Here is an 18,036-nt window from a genome sequence, read left to right on the forward strand (position 1 = left end):
AGAAGGAGGTGTGTCCATAGATTGATAAGTATGCTAAAACTAGCAATTATTTGAGAAAAACTTACAGTTTTCTAAAAACTCAAAAGTTTTGCCTAAAATTTTTTGCATTCAACAATTGATTTTGCCTGCTGAACTTATTATAATGTGCTAATGATTATTCTTTTTATTTCCCTAATTTCTTTTGGTATTCTTTCATCTGGTATAAAGGATTTGTTTCCTTACTTCTGTTTATCTAATATGCTATTTATTATATTAAATATATAGATTTCAAAATTGATTAAATACATTATAGGAGTAATTCATTGAATTCTTTCGAACAACTTATTTTGATGACCATGATATGTTGTTTTAATTGGATTAGTGAATTCTGTTTGCTCTTTATTTTTTATCGCTAGAAATAGATAAGTGAGATAAATGAGACTGGCAAGGAGAATATATTTTGTATGTGTGACAAGGAATCGTTGTCAGACCTGAGTATCAGTAATAAATTATATTAATTTATCTTTTGGGATGTACTCTGAAGTGAGGCTTAGGAGACCTGAAGGCTACTAATTTTATTATTTGACCAGTTTGCCCAACAGTTTAGTGCTAGAGTCCAGGGAGACCTACTGCTTAGGTTTAGGGCCTCTAGGATGCAGGGAGGTACATTTGATGTACTATACCTGGTGGTTCTCAGGAGGCCATGTGGTACTTTGTAGTGGTTCTACAGTTCTTTCCTACATTTCACTTCATATTATTTTGTTTTTATACTAGCAGTTTTAGTTTGATTATGTCAGTTTGTATTATCTCTTTCTCTTAAAAATTTTTCTGAGAAATGCCTTTAAACTGATAGTTATCCTGAGTTCAAAACCCTCAGTCTCACTATTGGGAATGCCAAGGGTGAAAGAAAGAAATTGAAAGGGGGGGGGGGGCGGGTAGGAGGGAAGGAGAGGAGGAAAAAGGAAAAGAGAGTGAGAAAGAAAGTAGGATGGAAGGTTAGTCTTATCACTTTCTGTTGTACCTGCATTTGTCTATTATTTCTTTATAGCTTTTGCTACTTTTTTGATTCTTTTAAAATACAAACTTTTTGCGCTGCCTTTGAGCCCCTGGCACGCCTGCGTGTGGCCCCGGGAGTCAGGCTGCAGCGCCAGAGCACAGGCTCAAGCATTATTGGGGCCGCCAGCCCCCCTTGCAGGCGGCCTTTTTAACCCGAAGCCACACGCTAGCGGGTTTGGGTCTCAGTACCCAGAAACTAGACCGGACCACCCCCACCTCCTCTCAGCAGTCCGCTGGGCTTACCCCTGGCTCTGTTCTAGGAATCAGCCCTGGTGATCCAACCTGGTGGATGCAAGCCACGGACCTGCCTGCTGCCCGAGTGGGATTAAACTTTCCCGAGTTTATGTTTGTCAGTTTAAACAGCTCACAGTAACAGGGTAGCTGAGAAATTGTGTTTTCTATGAGGCTAGGTGCCATACAAGTACCTCAGTGCATGCCTTCATGGTCAAGAAGTACTAGGGGATGAAGATCTGGGTCAATTTTTTATACAGGGTTGGTAGGCAAGGAAGAGTGGTACTCAGTGCTTGGACGTTAGGCAAGTAAGGATGTAAATTGTAGTTTACATTCGCAGAGGCCGATCCGTCCGCCCCTCCTAAGGCTGGCTGGGGAACTAAGTGGCATCTGATTGCCCCATAGGAATTGCTAAGGGACTATAAAGGCTGCTGCCACCTCATGCCCTACTGTGAATAGGTTTCAGCACAAATCACTTAAGATTCTGGTCTAGCAGTCGACATGAGAGATTTATTTGTGAAACACGGCAAGGAATTGTAAATTCCCATATACTACTACTGGGTAAATGCGACCGGTTCCCTGCCTCCAGTTACTGCACAGGAATTAGAAGGCCTAGTGAACAGACATGCGGTCTTCGAGGCAAAATGTCGCCAAACTAATGAGAAATTAGAACAGTACACCACTGGAATGGTCAGTTGACTTAAGTCATGTTTAAATGGTGCAATTACAATCAAGGAAGGGTTTAAATATGTTTTTTTCAATATATTACTTTCTTTAAAGTCATTCAGGCAGGTGCTGTTTTAAAGAACCATTATTAGCTTATACACAGATGTAAATTACCAAAAGTGCCAAGGTAATTCTGATATTGAATGCAGTTCTAAAGGAATTTTTTTGACTTTTCAATGCAAATCAAATGACTGGAGCCCCCACACTTATAAACTACATTATGACACTAATGCACGAAAGAAAGTTGGCAATGTGAGAAGGTCACACATTTGTTCCAAGCCAAGCAAACTTTGGTCTTGACTCAACCTTGGTGATTAGAGTTGTTTTCCCTTTTGACCATCAGAAATGGAATCTGCCCACAGAATCATCCCAAACTATAAGGTTAGCCTTTATGAAGCTGACTGCACAGAGCTCTCTGGGGCACAGAGGAAATGCCAGGTGGAGACTGATTCTGGCTTTATGTCACCATCCCGATTCTCTGCCATGTGCAGTATTCAGACATTTTCACCAATGCTCAGATCTCAGGAAAACATTTGGAATTAGCAACCAGGTGATGGCACCTCATTGGTAAAAGGCCTGTTGGAATGGTTTGATCTCATGGCTTTGCCCACACTGTTCCCATCCGGGTTAGTGTTTGTGTGAATTCTATGGCTGCTTCCAAAATGAACACTTGAATATGAAAAAGTTGCTCAGTGGATCTCACTGATGACTCGGAACATTCCACTCCCTGCCCCACCCCACAAAAATAAAAGTAAAATAAAATAAAATACAAACTTTAGTCATTAAAATATTTTATTGGTATAAAATTTAAGACCATGAAACTTCTTTTCTGCTATATTATTTATTTTATATAAATTTGGATATATTTTCAATTATTATTTAGGATTTTGAATGTTTTTTTTTCTGCTTTTTGGGGTCACACCTGGCGATGAACAGGGGTTATTCCTGGCTCATACACTCAGGAATTACTCCTGGCGGTGCTCAGGGGACCATATGGGATGCTGGGAATCGAACCTGGCTCGGCTACGTGCAAGGCAAATGCCCTATCCGCTGTGCTATTGCTCCAGCCCCAGGATTTTGAATTTCTTGATTTGTACTTCTTTAGCTAAATTGCACATTCTTTTAAATTCAGAGTATTTGCATCTTTGCAATTAACAAATGTTTGCATTTGTCAATTATGACTTTACCTATATTTTCAGCCTTCCTGAATCTCTTTGTTGTATGTGTGTTTGGGTAGCACTGTAGCACTGTCATCCAGTTGTTCATCAATTTGCTTGAGCGGGCACCAGTAACATCTCCATTGTGAGACTTGTTGTTACTGTTTTTGGCATATCAAATACGCTCTGGGTAGCTTGCCAGGCTCTGCCATGCAGGCGGGATATTCTTGGTACCTTGCTGGGCTCTCCGAGAGGGATGGAGGGAATGGAATCCGGGTTGGCCATGTGCAGTGTTTGAGTACAGTTGAAAAATCTTCTAAGGGATAAGTGTGCCAGCTCTGGAGGTTCTTATACTTATGGCTTATCTTATCAAGAGAGATCCTTCTAGGAGGAGTATAATTAGACAGCTGGCCCAAGCTGCCCATCTCTGGAATCTACTACATATCTGAGTCATCATGCTTTGTGAACGTTGTTTCCAGTTAATGACTAAGACATTTCTGCTCAATGGGAGACTCCTCTAGCAAGCCATATTTGCTAGAATATTTTCTTAAACTGGCTCTTCAGTCTGATATGCTTCCTGTTCAATCCAATTTCCTTCTTTTTGTCTTTCCAAAAGTATCCAAATTGCATGATTGCTTTTCATCCTATTCTTTCTCTCCTTCCCTTTAACTTTTACAATCAATTCTATTCTCACCTACAGTAAACCCTTCACATATCTAATTCATCTTGTTATTATTTTCCTTGCGAACCTAATTTAGCAATGTATTTCCCTTTATATTTGTCAGTATGACACTATTTTGTTGTAAATCCTCTCTCTATTCTTTATGGAGTTCCACTAATCTATGTGTTATCTATTTCATCTCATCCTATTATCTCCTCCCTGAATTCTTGCACTTTTATTGTCTAATCTGTCTCGATACATTCTTCACTGAATATGACAGAATTTTTGGTCACAATTTTTATCTGTTACATTCACCTTTCCTGCTTCTATGTTTTGTTTTCTTTTACACTTTTTTCTTAGGATATTATTCTATTGCCACTGTGCTATTTTATCTTTCATTATTCATCATTCAATGAGTTTTGTTTTATCTAAGATAAGCTTCAGGCAGAAATTTTTTGTCTGTGTATATGTGTGAGTTGTTTTTTATGGGGCACTATTAAGACTTAAAAAAATAAAAACCAGGTCTAGGATGACTTTTGCTAACTCTACTCTCTGTTCTTGAATGGTGTTGCAATCAAAGGATATAGCTTTTGTACTTCAGAGTATGCTGCTTTCCATTAGAAACTATGATTTTAGTTTATAAGTTCTCTCTAATATTTACTGCCACTATACTCTCTTTCTTCTTTCCTTTTTTTTGCTTCTCATCTGCCTAATCTGAGCTGCTTTATAGCCTTTATAAGTGTTTTGAATCTGCAAATAGCTGTCTTTTTGTTACTCTGAAGATGAAGTTCACAATTTATTTTGTATTCTACTTGTTCCTTTTTCTATGATTTCTAGAACAAGTTTGAAAAGCAGTAAGTAGACAACCAAGTTCATAGTGGGAGTCTTTACATGCAGGTCCGCCTCTCACTTTATCTACGGGGATTCTCAACTGCCGTAGTATTGACTGTTGGAGCCAGGTAACTCTTAATTGCGAGAGCTTAATGTGCATTGCAGGATGTTTAGCAAACCTTTTGCGCCCTGCCCACTAGATGCAAGTTGGGACAACCAAAATAATTTAAATAAATTGCCAAGTATCTCCTCAGAGGCAACATTGATAACTTCTCCACTGGACAGAAAAACCCAAGAGAAAGTGGTGTTTTCTTTGCTAAGCTTTCTATTTCCATTCTGTAACATAGCTTAAGTCCACTAATAGATGGCTAAGCCCTAGTAACAATATTCTGATGGTATGGATGTCTAAGTGGAGAAAGTATCATTAACATTATTTGCCTTTCTTGGGACTCATATATTAAGAAAAAATATTTTGATTGCTTTCACTAATTTCTCTAGTGAAAACATACACAGAATCATAGTGTTTTGGACATGAAGGGAAATTAGAGATGATCAAGTACAAAGTTTGTATTTAATTAGTGAAGAAATTTAAACTTGGAGGCTATATAATTTATTCTCTACTATGTAGAGATTTAGTCGTCAAAGTAGGAATAATTTAGTGGTCAAAATAGGGCCTTCCCAAGGATACTGTAATGAACTGTTTAACTTTAGAATTTCATACTTAGTAAATACACATTCCTAGAACAAAAAATCTCTGAAAATTACAAAGAATATCTAGTTTTAGGATTATTATATTGTAAAGATAGCAATGTAGAAGAAAATTTTGGCTGACCTTCTGAGAAAACTTCAAAGCCCAATGCCCTAAACATACTAAGTTATAAGAGAGGAATATTCTTCAAAAGCAAGTCTTTTTCTAAGATTCTTGATCGTTTCAATAAATCCTGACTGTTCTTTATAGTTACCATAGCATATAAAAGTTGTTTCACTAAAGGAAATCAAACGTTTTCTCAGAATAATACATATAGTAGCATACTTTAAATGACAATGAACTACATTATTGGTAAATGCATTAAGAAACTTTCTTAATTAAAAATAAATATCAAACATGAAAAACAAAAGCCATAGTAGCTACAGGAGTGTTGCTCTCTATCACTAATGTAGAATGGGGCAAAATTAGGCAGATTGACTGACATTGTTATGACCAGGTGGTTTGTAGATACCATAGCATAGGTCATGTTTATATATATATACATATATATATGTGTGTGTATGTGTATACACACATATATACATTATATACATATATCATGAGTGGAAATTATATGTAGTATAAAAATATTAAAAATATGAAATATATAAAAAGTATAGTCACTGTTTGAAAGCAACTGCTGTAAACAAAATGATACAACTAAGATATCTTTAAAGAGAAGACTTGTGTTTAGGTAAGTAACTTTGGTTGGCATCTAGCAGCCATTAGACAAATGCTAATAAGACTTAACTTGCATCCAAGTACACTATTATGTTTTCAAAATATCATGCTTTGAAAAACAGCATCATGTTTTCAAAGAGAAAGTACATTGCAAAAGCAATTTTATTATTTTTATATTTGGTTTTGCACTTTATTTTAAACATTTCATTATATTTGAAATAATATGGCTATAATGGTGTTTATATTTATGATTTTGTTGAAATATAGTTACTGTCTCTAAATTATCACAAAAGTATCCAACATCTTCTACCACTGTCCTGGTGTCACTTCTGGTAAATTTTTTCCTTCTCTCCTCCCCAATCAGAGTAAACTCAGATCTGTGTTCAAAGTTCAAGAGAAAAATTTTATTTAAGGTATTCTTCACCAAAAAAGAATCCACTTCTAGTGTAGACAAATTAGAGATTACAAAAACTGAAACCATAATTATCCTTATCTTACATCTATATATAGCAATAAAAAATATTTTAGAACACAAGTTTCTTATTATAAAAGGGATCTAATAGCAATCCAAACAGAAGATTTAGATGAGAAATGGATATTCCTGAAGGCCTCATAACAAGATTTTCATCAATTTGCTTGAGGTAGGCTAAAGAGGGTGCAGGAGTTAAAAGAAAAACTATACCCTCTCCTTTGGTGAACTTCCTCAGTGCCTACCAGGATGATGATTTTCTCTGTTGGGGAGAATTCTGAGTGATTTATATCCCATAAGGACACACCTCTGAGACAGAGAGAGAGAGAGAGAGAGAGAGAGAGAGAGAGAGAGAGAGAGAGATCAGGAATACATAGAAGAAAGATGAGATATAAAAGTATGAAGGTTAGTACTGATGGGTCTCATTCCCCTGACCCTGAAAGAGCCTCCAGTGCGGCATTGTTGGGAAGGACGAGTAAAGAAAGGTTTTTAAAATCTCAGGGCTAGGACAAATAGAGACATTACTGAGACCGCTTGAGAAATTTGACGATCAACGGGATGATGATGATGATGATGATGATGATGATGATGATGATGATGATGATGATGATGATTTGTCTTGAAGGCGACTGAAAATGATTAGGTGTCCAGTGCCTCATATGGCTCCCTTAGCTGAGCCAGGAGTAAGTCCTGAGCACAGTTGAGTGCTGCCCAGAAACAAAAGAAACAACAGTAAAGCAAAAGAAAAAAAAGAAAAGAAGAAAGAAATGTATAGTTAGAGACAGGAATAAAGAGAGGGAGATGAGAAACAGGACAAAAGGAAGAGTGACAACTTTCCTAAAAGCATAGAAAAAGAACACTTGAATATAAATTTCTGGTTAAACATAACAATGTTTTGCTGAGGAATAAAGATTTTTTCACTTACTCTAAGCAAATCAAATGGGAAACATTTTAAAAAACTTATTGACCTTGATAGTGATTAAAACTAAACAGATTTCATCCAATTTCTTTGTTTTCTCCATTCGACAAGACTGTTTCTGAAGAATGTCTGGGATTCACATCTCACAGTGCCAGATATTGTAGAGTCAAAAATATGTGAACAAGCACAACTACAAAATATCAGGCATATGGCATAAAACACATTTTCATTCATTCTCCAGAAGGGGAAAAATACATCTCAACAGAATGTAAAATATTGTGCTCTGGTTTACTTGCCAAATGAGAAAAGTAAGACTTTTAATAAGAAAATCAATGGTGAGTTTGAGTTGGAAGATTTTAGAGGAATTCTAAAAACAAATAACTTGTATTGGTAGGGTATTTGGGTGTGGGAATTTAAGAAAAAGTTTTTGGGAGACTGCCTGAGTTTCCTTTTTACTTAATGCCTAGGACATCCTTCACTTTCATAACAATTCCATCTGTGAAGGCTAGAGAATATAGTATCCATGCTACACTCATATACCATAATATTCCAGTATCTGGGGATTTCTGGAATACTGAGTTTATTATTTTATGAAGCGCCATAGGTAAAAGAGATATTCATTTGTTGTTCAAAATCATTTTCCTTCTAAACCAAGTTGTGAGTATCCACAATGTATCTGAGGGTATGAAGGATGAAGAAACTTATCTTGTACTAGTCTTCAGTAATAACCAGTTTTAATAATTAGTTAACTGGCAATTTATCATTTAACAGAAGACAGAACAACTAAATGAACCAATTTCAAAAGGCTGCCATCGAGTGATGCTTCTTCCAGAATAATTACAGCCATAATTCTCAGAAGTGAAAGTTGTGATTCTGTTTAGTTTTAAACTAGACTTGCCCATATTATAGGTCAAACAGTAGTGTTGAAAATTACTATCTGAACAGCAATAACTTCTCTGAATTACCAGATATGCTTACATGTTTTAACAGAGTTCATCTCTCCTGAAACCCAGCACAGAATAAGAGATTCCAGTAGTGAGCAGGACAGGAACAAACCTACAAGGGCAAGCATAGTTCTTTATTTATTGCTCCCAGCAGGTGTCAGATGTCATAGTTTCTTTGTAACCATCAACACCCTGGGGTTTTTTACTTCCACATCCAAGACAAGGAGAAAGGAGGATGGCCACTAACCCCAAGGGATTAGGTCCCTGAATCTTATCCCAACTACTAGCAGACTCCAGCTGTGTTTAAATGTTTTTCTGAAGAATTTCTGATACTCAGTGGTGGCTGATTACTTCCAGATTTTAGTTCTACCCCAGTGGAGATTTGCTACGGAGAGTTTATCTGTTGTTTAAATCACGATTGCTACACGAGATATCTTCTTTTAAGCCAGTTCTAAAACATAAACTGCTACCACAGTTAAACAAACAAACAAACGAACAAGCAAGACAATAAGAAAGTCTTGTGATCTCATGAGTGCATTCGCCAGGGTGATGGATATGTGGGAGGAGGTGTGATTTAGATTGGTGACATTTGATTGGGGTACTCATCAGACTCTCAGAAACCAAGCTGCTGAAGTTGTATAAATGTCTTTAAGGGGCTTGAACATGTGGTCTTTAATTATAACTAAACCTGCAAGATTAGGTTAATATTTAAAACCAGAAAAATGTCAAACTATGGTTATTGGTGTGGGGGAGGGCACACTCATGGGTGTTAGTTATAACAATCAGTGCTAGGGATTGAACCCCCAGAACTCATAGATATAATGCATGTGGTCTTCATCCATGATTCCCAGTAGCCCAAGTATTAGTAAGGCATAAGGGGTAACTATTCATATTTTTAAAGTCTGCCATCAAGTTTATTGATAATCAATTTATAATCATTTTCCTCAATAACAAAACAAGCAAAAACTCAGTGGTTCATAATATTTTCTTTAAAGTTGAATTATTTAAGAAGTAAAACCTTTTCCTAGGATAATGTGTTTATGTGAATGTATTTGATATGTGTATGTATATTACACTTTGGTGTGCATATATTTACAACAGTACTTAACATTTATATTTTATGTGGGATGAGATCTAATAATACCCCAATATAGCAAAAAAAAAACTTCCATGGTTCAAACTTTTGCAAAACATTTCTTCGTTTACAAATGTTGCTTCAGTTTTTGTTGCTGTTGTTATTTTTAAAGGCCAGGGTTGCTAACAGTTCTGCTTCTTAGAGGCTTCTTGGATGTCAGCCAGGCTTATCAACTGCTCCTCTGCTGCTGTCCATTCTCTTCCCAGTAACAATGAATACAGATTGTTAAACACACTTCCATTTGGACAACTTGGTAAAATTTTGGTTATTTGAGTATAAATTAATAAAACAACAATTAAGTCAAAATTTTTTAAAATATAAAATGTCCTCATTCCAGACATACTCCTAATTCCCTAAAACAGCATATCTGCCCTTCCTCTATCCCAAATTTCACCCCTTAAATAATATAATCTATTTTTTTTGTTTGTTTGGGGCAGCACACCAGGAAGTGTTCAGAGCTTACTTCTCACTCTGCACTCAAAAACACTTCTAGAGGACTTAGGGAATTATATGGATGCCAGGGATTAAACACAGGTTAGTTACTTGTAAATCAGCACTTCACCCTCTGTAGTATCACTTTGGCCATCAATGAATACTGTCTAAAAATACTTTCTTTTTGTTTTAGTCAGTAACATTGGTCAGCCGTTGCAGAATACATATTTAACTCAATCTTATTTCATCACACTTGAGATATGATTGACTTACAGTATAAATTATAAAAATAAATAAATATTCTTCTTACGATAGGAAGATGAAAACTGAGTAATTATGTAAATCTGACCAACTTTTTGTTTTGTTTTGTTTTGTTTTGTTTTTGGCTACCTTTGATGGGGCTTAGGAGTTACTTCTGGCTCTAAACTGAGGGATTACTTCTGTCAGAGTTCAGGGAACCATATGGGATGCCATGGATAAAACACAGGCCTGAGACCTGTAAGACAAGTGCCCTAACCACTATGCCAATTCTTCTTCATCATCATCGTCATTATCATCATCATCATCATCCCGTTAATTGTCGAATTTCTTGAGCAGTCTTAGCAGCGTCTCCATTCATCTAGCCCTGAGATTTTAGAAGCCTCTCTTTACTCGTCCTTCCCAATGGTGCTGCATTAGAGGCTCTTTAAGGGCAAGGGAATGAGACCTATCATTGTTACTGGTTTTGGCATATGAATACACCATGGGGAGTTTACAAGGCTCTCCCATGTGGGCAGGAAACTCTCGGTAGCTTGTCAGGTTCTCCCAGAGGGAGAAGTAGGCTATGAGAAAGCTTTGTGGCCACACACTACATGGATCTTGGTTTTAAGTCTCTGGATGTTGGCCGTTGGTGGGATTACACGGTGCCGGGGGCAGTCCCTGGTGTGACCACCTAGCTACTGGAAAATGGGAAATCTGGGTGGAAGAGACCCAGTCTTGATCCGAGCAGGCTTGGAGATCTCAGCCCCGGATCCCACACACCTGGCACCGTGTAATCCCAGCAACAGCCATCATCCAGAGACTTAAAACCAAGGTCATGGATGAGAGCGACACAAAGAGTCTCTGGTCCGTGCACCTGGCTGTCTTCCCTGGGGCCTCTTGGAGGGGTGGGCTCCAGCTTCCCTCCCTGCTCAGAGCTCCCTCAGCTGAAGACCTCCAGAGCCTAGCCACAGCCATGCTCAAGGCCCCTCTCCACACGTTCAGAAGAGCTTCACACATGAAGGTACTGGCAGAGGAACCCAGGTGTGTGGGACCTGGGTCTGAGACCTCCAAGCCTACTCGGATCAGAACTGGGCCTCTTCCACCCAGATTTCCCATACCAATTATTACCATCCTTTATTCCACCATTCTTCTGTGATTCTGTGATAACTGATAAAGATTCTGTGATAACTTATAGGGAAATGTGGCATTCTTGTCTAGATGGTATCATTATTGTTTACTCATTGCTTTAGGAGATTATTCACTTCAGTGTTCATATGTAGATTAGAGTGGGAGCAGCTAACAAAATACCTTTTCAGGTCTTTTTCTCTTCATTCTCTACTACTCAAGTACTTCACAGTGTCTGTGTCTAGTGTAGGCATGCAGCTATTTAACCCCCTCAAGCAACTTCATGAAACTGTCCCAATCATAAATCCTCAAAGGGACAATGTTTTTCGAAAGTGCTTTCAGTCAAACAACATTTTTTAAATTAATTTTAGAACAATATTTTCAGTGTCATACTAGAATTTTCCAGAAAAGAATTTTATTGACTATGTTGACATAGTTCTAAAGGTACTTATCAGAAAAGGATTGCGTTTTATAATATCATATTACAAATAACTGTTCTAAGAAGTGCAGATAAAATCGTGTCATGTAAATCTGTTACTCTTCTCCATGGCTAATAGTTTAGTTCAGTGAAGTTACTTATCAGACTGTGAATTTCCAGACATTTTGCTTTTGAAAAATTAAGAAGGTAGAAATGAGCGTGCAAATCTTATAAGTTTGGTTATATAATTTACATTATTGTCAAAATAAGTGTGTCCATTATCATATTATAGGTATATTCCACATAGCATTTATGTTCTGTTTTTCAAAAAGTCAAGAGTATCCATTGAAAATTTAAGTACACAAATGTTTTTAGTGTTAATCATGTCCAAACTGAGCTGATGCTTATATTAGTGGGGCAGGAGAAATGGTATACTATACAGGGCTCTTGTGTTTTAGGCAGCTGACAATCCCCAAGTTCCACCAGAGTAATCTCTGAGCACAGAGCCAGTGTAACTCGTGAGTACCTCAAGGTGTGGCATGAAAGCAAACAGCAAAAAACCTTTATGTTAGTGACTTAGACACAGGACCTGACTTAGCTTCACGGCTAGTAAAGAAGGTGCACATAATGTGATTTGAACCTATGAGGCATATTATGAGGCATACGAAACTCAAAACTGCTACTAGATTTCTGAGATACAGAGGAAGGATAAGTCATTTAAATGTGAAATTGGGACTGGCAAGACTAAAGAGGAGACCATTGGAATTCAACTGGAAATGAACTAGAGAGTCTCACATTGGCTATAAACTTTGGTTTCTAGTGTTGTATATAAGTCAAACTAAATTTGGTAACAAAGCAAAAATTTGTTATTTTATTAATTGAGAAAATTAAAGAAAAATATGAAAAATAATGATTAAAGATGCACATGCCCATGCCACAGTACTGGGCTTTTCACCAATTATCTCTTTATTGTATCTCAGTTTCATTCTACTAATAAAGCATCTCACTGGAATTGTAGTCATGGCCAAAAACTGATTTTGCTGTCATAATCACTACTTAATATACAATAGGAAAGTGACATCTCTATCCTTATTTATTTTGAAAACTCCAAAGTTAAAGTTCTTAGTGTTTGCGCATATCACATGCCAAAAGTTTAAATCAAATGAAAATTTGATTTAAGAGTAGGGAGAGTAGGGAGAATTAGGAAAGATAATGGTCTTTCAACCACAAAAATTAGAAGGAAATGGAAAATAGATTAATTTAAAAAATCTTTATTATGTGACCAGTTTAAAGAAAATAAAACAAAGGAAGGAGTGCATATAATACTATAAAGGTATTGAAGGAAAGTTATGTGGTATGCTTTGTATAAATTGTACATATATATTTGTATATGTGACCAGAGGTAAACAAAATGTTAAGGACATGATTAAATCTGTCATTCACTATAGATATATGGGTCAGATGAATATGAGGGAAGAACAGAGAGGAAATTCAGGAACCATTTTAAATGGGCCTAGAAAATAACTTTCAGTGTTGATCCATTGTTTAGTTACTTGACTTGAAACAAATCACCTCTGTTGGCATCAGTCTTCACATTTGCAAGAATGCAAGCCAAAGTATCTCTTCTTTGTATCATATATGTTCTCAGAAATAATTAACATAATTGCTTTTGGATGATTTGAAAGTACTAAATAAAATATAGTTCTATTATTTATTATATCAAAGATAGCTATGGCATTTAAACTTTTATTTCAATAAAGAATTGAACAAGTGGTTTTAAGTTTGTCATTATGGATCACTATTATTAGTCTTATTGTAAATTCATTCAGATGGTTCAGGAAATGCAGGGTAATAAAGTTTTCTTATACATTAATAAAGCTACTAAATAATATAAAATAGCAATATCTAATTTAAATTGCCAAGGAAACTATGATCAAAAAATGATAAATAAACAAGATGCAATGAAAATACTCTGAGTTTTGGCAACAGATTTACCTGGTACTCAGTACCCATCTGGTGGACACTAAGCTTGTATTCCTTTGGGATATAGTAATATCTTTGTCATTATAAAATTGAAGTGAAGTTATTCCTTTCAGCAAAAAATTTGCTCTCTAATCCTCATTGGATAACAGTATCTTACAAGGATTAAAATTTTAGACTGTTGGGACTGTTTAGATAGTTCAATGGACTGAGCACATATTTTCATGTGGGAAGTCTGGGTTTGACCCTTGGCACCACATGATCCCTGGCAAACTACTGCAAATGACCCCAAGCACATATCTGCCAGTATTCTCAAAACAATGCCAGGTACCTCAAAAACCAAAATACAACACAATTTTAATTAATTATCTGTTATTCAATAAATATTAGTCACTCCATATTTTTGGTTCCTTAAATTAAATTAATCTTTCCTGTTTTTTTTCTTGAAATAAATATTAGCCACATATGGTAAATAAAATCAATAAAAGCCATTCATCAAACAGAAAATTCTAAAAAACTGTATCCATGTCCTTTAATAAAAAGGTAAAATTATACATCAGGAACACTGCTATGAATATTTTTACCGATAGAAAGTAAGCAAATAACAGAAATTTAATATGATAAGAGAAATAAATTTAACAAAAGAAAAATATTTACTGAGAATATTAAATTTTCTCATTTAAAAAAGACAAATTTGCTCTATTTAACAAATTATATAATTTTAAAATTATAAATAAGTGCTAGGATTTGACTTTAGCAAATATTTTCTTTTGAAAATACATTGTTGTTATGGTCATGAAATATAATTATTTTGTTTTTAGGGATTCATGAAATATAAGTCACACTATTTATTAGATATTCATAGATCGCAATTATAGGAAAGATAAAAGTGTAGTAGAAAATGTTGACCCTTTTTCTTTCCACATTTTAACTTTTTGATTTTCATATAACATTACATAAAAAGTTATTGTAAATTAGAATACTTTCCATTGCGCAAGGCACACTTAAATGCTTATGTAGATAATGCTTATCGTAAACTTCACTGAACTTTTGAACTATTTTGAACTGCATTGTTGTCTGATCAAATTTTGGCAATATTACAATTTTCTACTTTTAAAGATGTTTCTACAGTCTTAATTGTAACTTGAAAGTTCAATGATGCTGAACTATGAAAGATAAATAATATTTGAGGTCTCATCATTTTTTAACAAATAGATTATGGTGGTTTTATAAACTCCCAATAATAGGTTGTCCATCATCAACCATAGTCCACCTGGAATAGCTAGATTGACTATCTTATGGCATACTACAAAGTACCTTTATTTATTCTGCGGTGCAGCTATTTGTATTGGTATATAGTAAGATATGGAAAAGTGATAATGCACAAGAGTAATTACTGCAGATTAACTTTAAATGTACTTATCATTGATGATGTTCTTTTACCATTCTATCTGATCTGGAAAAATTAAGTATTATGGGCAAAGAAAACAATGCAAAGAGGGAAAAACAAAAAGAATAGAAAGAGTTTTCCAGAAACATATCATCTGATCTTTATAAATTCATTTTAAACTGCTGAAGACGAAAAGGAGTATTTTATTCTCTTTCATTGAAACCTACCAGTCTTAAATTTTGGCTTGCTTTAAAAGTTTTTTTAATGTTTATTTGGGGGGTGGTGAGAGAAATTTTAAACGTTATTTCATTCTGAGGCAGATCACAGGCATCACAGCCAGGACCCCAAATGAATGGGGAGACAGGAAGAGACAGCTCGTCTTCTGCCTTAAATGGGCTGGAGTCTTAGTCCTTGAACCTGCATAACTGAATTTTGCTTAAAATTTTAAGATATTCTTAAGAATGTCTCCTCAGAAGGGACTGGAGTGGCGTGGTGATGAGATGACTGTCTTGCCAATGTGAGTTATCTATGGGATACCTGGTGCCTCAACAGGCTGTACCATCTCTAACACTCTACAACCAAGTGTTTGTTGTACACAAGCCTCAAAAACGACGTGTGCAGTCACCAAATAAGCACCACAAATCTGGCAAGCACCGTGCAGAGTGTGACAGCACCACAACTACTATAAGTGACCCCGTGACAATCTCTATAAATAGGCTTTGTGAACCTTGGTTATAGGCACAATAATCAAGAGAAAGAATGGAGGCGGGGGGGGGGAACAATATATCCTCAAACATCTGATCGTCACAGACACCACTGCAGAAAACATGAGTTTAGGCATTTCTGAAATATGCTGGAAAGCTGAAGCATAATGATCAGACGTACAATTCTCAATTCTAAGAAAGGACTTAGAAACTGGAATGGAGTGAACCCTGTTTACCCAAGCTAAAGAAAATCAAATGATCTAAGTAATTTGAGAAAAATATGTTCAGTGACTAGGCAGTCATCATTCCAACTTTATTATTATTATTTCAGAATCATTATGGGAAAGAACAAAGACCAGAACATCATTGTCCTTTAACAATGTTTCCCATCTCTCTGATATGAAAGATGTCTTCTTTGCAAATTTTTTACCAAAGATAGACCAAAAATGAGTAAATTCAGCAAAGTAATACAATGCAGAAAAACATCTTGAAAAAGCTGAACTATAATTTTAGTTACTTCTTAAAGATCAAACAAAATTTCTGTAATAGTGGCAGAATAGTGCACCACTAAATTAAAATTATATATCTTTAATTTAAGGAAATGAACTAAGGTTCATTTAAAGTTCATCTAATAATTTTCTCTATATTTATAGTGTCTCTATATAAAAGCTTTTTAGATAACTTTATATTTATATCAATTTATAGACTTAATTCTCTAGACCAGAAACAGAATTTGTAATAGAAGAGGCAAAAGAAAAATATCTTAAAGCAAAAAAAACCTCTCTTAAAATTAACACATACTGAAAAGATAATTTTCCTTTAAAAATTAAACAAACTAAGTAACCTTTGTGTTATTTTACTGTTATTATGTATTCCAAAAAAGCTTAACACATCTTGTTCTACAGAATATAAAAATTTTATAGCAAGAGAAAATGCATCGAAATAAAGCAAAAAGGTAATATCAGTAAATAATTAAGAGAATTAAAACTTTATATTTGTTTCAGTGCTCTGTGACCAACCTAATTACTTCCTACAATAACATCAAGAATATAAAAGAAATTCTGGAATCCAATGTGGTTCCTCAACCTATCTCTCCCTAAGTATTTTTCCAAGTTCTTTAAGGTATATTGAGATTTGCAAGAGGGATAGTGCCGTCTTTACCTTTTGAAGAAGTTATGAAAATAACATTAAAAACAAATAAGAGGGAAATGTAATATATAAAATTGTGTAAGTAAAAATAAAATTCTAGATAAATTGACAAAAGGACAGTAGAAATGATAGAAATATTCAGGAAGCAATTATATATAACCTAATATTTTAAAATATATCCAACATTCTGGAAGGACATTCAAAGTGCAAAGCTAAGAAAGCAAGTACATTGAGAGAAAAATACAGAATTTAGTATGGCTAGGTTGGGATTTATAGCAGGAGCTTAGTTTTTATCAAAACTAAAATGTTAGTCTTATGTTACTTAACCTAGTATGTATTTTATGCAGTATACTAAAACAGATATCTTACTCTTAAAAATATTCTCCAAATTTAGTGAGCTATAAATATAATCATTTATTTAGCTATTCTACTGGAGATTGGCAACCTAGGTTATTTAAAAAAAAAACTGGTTTTCTAGTGATTCTTTTTCTGGGCTTGCTCAGAAATTTGGAACCAATGAGCTGGTTAGCTAGAGGCTGGATGTTTTAGAATGGTAGAGCAAGGATTTTTCATCTTGGCTCTATATGTCATTTAACCTTGGAATAATTCAAAAAGATAACCCCAGCCATTCACATGACAATATGGCTAGTTTCAAGGTAGAAGCATAAGATCTAAGAAGCAGACTGGTATTTACATCACTTTCTATTGGCCAAAGTAATCCCCACTGTGAACTCAGATTTGAGAAGTAGGAAATTAGAATTAAGCATTAAAGAGGAAGAATTGGAAAGTTACAGCAAAGTGGCTGTGGATACAGTAAAGAAGACAGAATTCAAGATATTTATAATCTACCCATCAAACATTGGGCTGGAGTAATAGCACAGAGGGTAGGGCATTTGCCTTGCACATGGCCGACCGGGTTCAATTCCTCTGTCCCTCTCAGAGAGCCCAGCAAGCTACCGAGAGTATCCTGCTCACTCGGCAGAGCCTGGCAAGCTACATGTGTTGTATTCGATATGCCAAAAACAGTAACAACAAATCTCACAATGGAGACCTTACTGGTG

At 35.4% G+C, this 18,036-nt stretch overlaps 1 non-coding gene across 1 annotated transcript; it reads left to right on the top strand.

Annotated features, from left to right (window-relative positions):
* Positions 1 to 1,068: 1,068 nt before the first annotated feature.
* On the top strand, positions 1,069 to 1,202 carry LOC129400197 (small nucleolar RNA SNORA76). Its single transcript, XR_008627516.1, has one exon. It is a non-coding gene; the product is annotated as a small nucleolar RNA SNORA76 (small nucleolar RNA).
* The last annotated feature ends 16,834 nt before the right edge of the window (positions 1,203 to 18,036 follow it).

Source organism: Sorex araneus, chromosome X, assembly GCF_027595985.1.
Source record: "Sorex araneus isolate mSorAra2 chromosome X, mSorAra2.pri, whole genome shotgun sequence".
Taxonomy (NCBI): Eukaryota; Metazoa; Chordata; class Mammalia; order Eulipotyphla; family Soricidae; genus Sorex; species Sorex araneus.